At 57.2% G+C, this 5,502-nt stretch overlaps 1 long non-coding RNA gene and 1 other non-coding gene across 2 annotated transcripts; both read left to right on the plus strand.

The window, feature by feature from the left end:
- Window positions 1-503: 503 nt before the first annotated feature.
- Window positions 504-2,503, plus strand: LOC135455381 (uncharacterized). The gene is made up of 2 exons (XR_010442315.1): window positions 504-1,236; window positions 2,050-2,503. It is a non-coding gene; the product is annotated as an uncharacterized LOC135455381 (long non-coding RNA).
- Window positions 1,284-1,439, plus strand: LOC135455590 (small Cajal body-specific RNA 16). The gene has a single exon (XR_010442346.1). It is a non-coding gene; the product is annotated as a small Cajal body-specific RNA 16 (non-coding RNA).
- Window positions 2,504-5,502: the final 2,999 nt, after the last annotated feature.

Raw genomic sequence — 5,502 nt, forward strand, 5'->3', positions numbered from 1 at the left:
CCCGAGGCCACGGAGCTGGGCTCCGCTCCCGGCCGTTCGCCTCCCGTTCCCGGCTGCTCCCGGCCGCCGCTGCAGTCCCAGCTCAGGCCACACGAGGGCGCTGTCCCTGGCGGGCCGTGCCCTGCGCGGCGCTCCGGCCCGCGGCTGCTCTCGGTGCCCTTCGGGCCGCGCTTCCGGCCGCGTGGGGATGAGGGAAGGCCGGGGCCATGGCGGCCACGGGGGCGCTGAGGGAAGGCCGGGGCCATGGCGGGCACGGGGGCGCTGAGGGAAGGCCGGGGCCATGGCGGGCACGGGGGTGCTGAGAGAGGGTCGGGGCCATGGCGGGCTGGATGGGAGCTGGGGTCAGCGGAGTGTGGGGTGTTGGGTGCGGGGAGGGGGCTGGGAGAAATGGAGTTGCGTCTGGAGAGCTGGGGGTGATGAGGGTTGGGGGCAGAGTGTGGGGTGCAGGAGGGGCGGTAATGGGGGCTGCGGGGTAAGCAGGGGCTGGAGGCGGTGTGGGAGGTGGGGGAACACTGGGGACTCAGGGTTTGGGGTGCGGAGTGGGGGGGAAGCGAGGTACTGGAGTGCAGGGCATGGAGGTCTGGGGGCGGCTGGATTCGGGGGTGCAGGGGGGTTTATGATCAGAATGGCGGGTATTGCGGTATGGGAGGAAGGGTGTAGGGTTGCAGGGGGTGCTGCAGTGGGGTTGGAGGATGGTGTGGGAGGCAGAGGTGAACGTGAGGAGGCCGGAGCAGACGGTTTGGGGGGCTTGGGATGCAGTGAGGGCCTGGGAGGACAGAGTGTGGGGTTCTGTGGTGGGCTGGGGGAGGCAGCTGTCGGGGTGCAGAGGGGATATTGGGGTGTAGTGAGGGCCTGGGGGCTGCAATGGGGGCTGGAAGAGGCAGGGTTTGGGGGGCTGGAGCTTTGGGGGCTGCAGGGTTTGGGGTCTCTGGGGGTTTTGGGACTGTGTAGGGTGTCTGTAGGAGGGCTGGGGTGCTGTGCAAGGACAGCTCTGGGCTGTGGCTGCTCCCTGGGGAGGTGCTGGGCCCACAGCAGGGTGGGAGCGCAGAGTGGGGCCCATGGGGTGTAAGGGGTGAGCTGTGTGGTGGGGAGGGGGCTGCAACAGCCAGAGCAGGGTTTGTTTTTGCTGTGTGTCCCAGATCTTTGTGTGTCCCAGGGTGTCCTGCCGGGGCTCAGCCCCAGATGGTGACACGGGTGGGACTGGGTGCTGCCATTGCTGAGGTGAGGGAGCAGCAGGTGAGTTGTGGGAGCCCTGGTGCCCCCCTGGGCAGGGGTAGGGGTCTGTGGGCTGGGGAAGGGCTGCTGGGTGGTGCCAGCCAGCCTCACCCGTGCCCGAGAGCAGCTCCCAGGTGGGCTCCGTGCTGGGCCTCACCTGTGCAGTAACAGGTGTGAACATTCATGAAGCATTTTGATGGTCATGTATGATACTGCAAACAACAGCTGCACCCCTAATGCAGGGAAAAATGGGTTAGGTTGGGGTTTTTTTAATGTGGACTGAGTCTTCTTTTGAAAATGTTTTGTGAAATCAAACTGGTGCTCTCTCTGGTATGGAAATGAGAACTTGGGTACTTGATTTATCACTAGATGCTGTTTGAGTTGCAACTTTGTTCCCCACGTAGCAGGGAACAGTGATAAGGTGGTTTTTGCACTTGAGCAAATGTAAGGCTTTGTTGGGAGTTGTGTACTTCGCTCTCTTGTTTACATGTCTGGTTTGTCTCCTGCAGGGGGGTTCACCTGGGGACACCTCAGGGCTGTGTGCCCTGGCAGGTGTGGCAAGGGGGAGGGCCTGTGCTGGGAACCTGGCACCACAATGATCCTGGCTCCTGGCAAACATTCCCTGCCAAAATAACAAGTGCTTTTGCAGTTTGTTGTTGCTGTGGGATGGGTGGTGTGGCTCTGGGAGTGGTAGAGATGCTTTTGGGAAGGATTTTAGGGGGAGATGGGGTGGATGATGCTTCAGTTAACACTGATCCAGAGGAATGGGTGTGTATAGAATGGGGGCTCTGGCTTTAGCATTCCTGGCTGGACATCTTGTTTTTTTAATTTCAGGTGGCTGGAGCAGGAGGTGATTCTGCATGATAGTGAGAGCTGCTCCTGCAGTTTGGTAATTCCTGTGTGGTGTTATTGGGTTATCACAGAATCATAGAAGGGTTTGGGCTGAAAGGGAAAATAGAGACCCTCTCCTTCCAGCCCCTGCCATGGACAGGGACACCTTCCCCTATCCCAGGTTGCCCCAAGCCCCATCCAGCCTGGCCTTGAATATGTCCAGGCAGTTCTCTGGCTGTTTACCCAGAAGAAGTGGCCACAGCTTCCCTGGGCATCCTGTGCCAGGGCCTCCCCACCCTCCCTAATACCCCTTGTCTGTGCCTGTTGAAACCATTCCTCCCTATCCTGGCACTCCATGCTCTTGTAAAAACTCCCCCTCCAGCTTTCCTGTGGGTTATAGAAAGCAGCTGTGCCTAATGGATGGTGAACATGAATAAAATCCGTTTTTCAAAGCTGACTTTCTTGTTTAATCCTTTTGTGCCTGAGCACTGTGGGGAGGCTTTACCTGCTGTAGGTGGCTGTGCAGGAGTGACACCTGCACTGTCCCCGGGGCTGTCACACCCTGCAGATGTGCCCCAGCCCTGTCTGGGGAGCTGTCAGGCAATGGGATCCTGGATTGAGCTGTGGGATTTGGGATCACTCGGTGTGCCGAGCTCCCGCCTCCACTAGAGGGTGTGGAGCGCCGCAGAATCCTTTGTTTTCACGGGAACGGGAGAACCGGGAGCCTTTCTGTTATCGGATGTGCCGGCAGGATTACATCCCTCGGGACATCCTGCTCCGTGCCCTGGCAGCAGCCCAGGCTGCATTACACAACTGCCAGCCAGCTCGGGGCATGCCATGGGATGTCCCTGGGCAGCCTGCGGCCAGGAGGAGCAGCTGGAGTGTGCAGGGGAGGCAGCTCTGCTCTAGGCTGGGTCAGGTGGAGCCCAGCTCCTGGATGAGGTTTCTGGAGGGATAACTTGCACATTCCAAGTTCCCTCTCCCTTCTCTTGGGGAGAAAAATTTATCTAAACAGCAGGGACAAATTTCCTGTTTCACTTGCACAAGAGCCTGGCTCCTAGATTTCCCTTCCTGGAGGGAATTTCCACTTGCTCTGCAACCTTCCCAAGCCAAGCCCACCATCAGTGTGCAGTGAAATTCCACAAGGCTGTGCTGCCTGCAGGGCTGTGTGTGCTCCCTGTGCTTGTAGGATGTGCTGCTCAGCTCCAGGTTGGCTCCTTGGCCAGGTACAGGATTTCTTCCTTGCTAAATTCTGCCTCCAAGTGTCTCACTAAGAACAAAATCCTGAGCAGAACTGGACCCAGCATTGCCCTGCTGCAGCACTGAGTGCCTAAAGGAGCGCCCAGAGGGGAGCTGGGTGAGCAGGTGGTGCTGTGGCTGTGGAGGAACACAGGCAATGTCAGAATTCAGAACATCCCTGTGGCTGTCCTGGAGTGCCAGGGCCCCTGCCAGGGGGCTCAGAGACCCTGGCACAGAGCCCAGCATGCCTGTGGTATTGATTATGACCCATGGAGCAAGTTACCAGCCTTATGTGAAGATCTGCAAGCCACAAACATATAAGTAGAATAATAATCAGTTTGTCATGGGGTGCGAAATAGATTTTTGGGGTTTTTTAGAATGGGGGTTCAGTGGGCAATATGGAGGAATCTGGGCGTGTCCAGCCTTTCTCCTTCTTCTTGACCTCCATCTTCTGCTGTGATGTTGGCACTTTTAGATGGGTTTAGAAGCTCACTGTCTAACACAGGTGATAGGTATTGGGAAGCAATTGTAACCATTGTACACATAGTTTTTAGTATAAAGACATAACATTGCTCTGGGGGCAGGCAGAGTGCCTCTGACTGAATGGACCTTGGCAGGCCAGGAGAAAGAATTTCATAGATAAGATACAATAAACAACCTTGAGACTGAGAACTGAAGAGTTCTGACTCCTTTTTCAACTGCTGGGCTGGAAAAAGACTTTCTAACACATCTTGGGGTCAATTAGCAGCAAAATCCTGAGAAGGTTCCTCTGCAGCTGCTGGTACCGTGTGGGTCTGTGACATTTTGGAGCTGGATCCATCTGGGAGGGGAGCAGCTCCACAGGCAGGTGGGATGTGCAGCTCTGTGGTGTCAGGAGGTCCCAAGGCCTCCATGTGCTGCCAGGGATGTCCAGTCAGAGCCTGGCATGGGAAGAGCCAACTGACCTCTCCAGGGACCCTCTTGGAGGAATCCTATGGGTGAATGTCCTAGAGGGAGGAGGGGTCCCAGAGAGCTGGGTAATATCCAAGGATCGCTTCTTCCAGACTTAATAATGTCACTATGGACAAAGAATGGAGCAAAAGGGACAGGAGAGCTGCAGGGATGGACATGGAGCTCTGTCAGGAGAGACAATGAGGGGGAAGAAGGGCCAGGATGAACACAGGGATGGTGTCTGAGCGTGCTCTGGTGTGCTCATCCATGGCCAGGAGTGCTGATGGGAGGCAGGTCAGAGAGCGTGTCCCCCCAGTGCCAGAGCTGGTGCAGAGCCAGCTGTGGAGCAGCAGCCAGGATCATAACCCAGCCAACCAAATCCTCCATCAGCTGAGCATGAAATGGAGATTTATGTGTGTAATGAGGAAGGAGGCAGACAGGAACCTGTGTTATACCTCAACTGCAGCCAGGCTAAATCCCAAACACTGGGACTGTGCTGGGAACTGGTCAGACCCTGTGGAAAGGGAGCATCCCTCCCTGTGGGCATGGGTGATGCCAAGGCTGTGGGGAACAAGCTGAGGGCAAGGTGGGGCAGGTTGGTGAGCTATGGGGACACCTCTTTATCCTCCAGAGCACAGCCCAGAGAGGGCCTGGCTGTGCCTGGGGTGTCTCCCCTCACACTGAGCCCAGCCCTGCTCCAGGGCTGCCTTCTGCTCTCCCCTGCTCTGCTCCTGGTTTTGCTGAGGCTGGAGGAACTTTGAGCTCTGTGCCTGGCTGGACCTGAAGCTGGGGCAGCAATCAGCTCCCACTGTCTGTGTTAGGTAAGGGTTTGAACTTTGCCTTGTTGGAAGTGGAAATGTCTGGCCTGCTCTGATCTCTGCAGGAATTGAGTGTGGAGATTGAGAGATGTGGCCACTTCTGCTGGGTAAACAGCCAGAGAACTGCCTGTTTGCCACCTCTCCTCTCCCTCAACCCCCCACTGAAGATGCTCTGGCAGCTCTCTTGGAGTGTGACATCTGGGAATAGCGCTGGCAGCCTGCAGTGCAGCCCAGACCACTTGGTGACAGCTCACCTCTGCTGAGAGGCTGCTTTTAGCTGTTCCCTCAAGAGCTGTTTTTAGGTCTGGCTGTTGCACTGCTCTTCCTTCAGCAGCAGCTGAAGTCCTTTGGGCACAAGAAGGACATGTCTGGTGTCTGACTGCCCTCATCCTGGGGGGATGGAGGAGGCTGGGCTGGGCACAGCCTGAGCATCCTCACAACTCCCAGCTCCCACCAGAGCCAGGACTGT

The sequence above is a fragment of the Zonotrichia leucophrys genome, chromosome 18, assembly GCF_028769735.1.
Source record: "Zonotrichia leucophrys gambelii isolate GWCS_2022_RI chromosome 18, RI_Zleu_2.0, whole genome shotgun sequence".
NCBI classification, from domain to species: Eukaryota; Metazoa; Chordata; class Aves; order Passeriformes; family Passerellidae; genus Zonotrichia; species Zonotrichia leucophrys.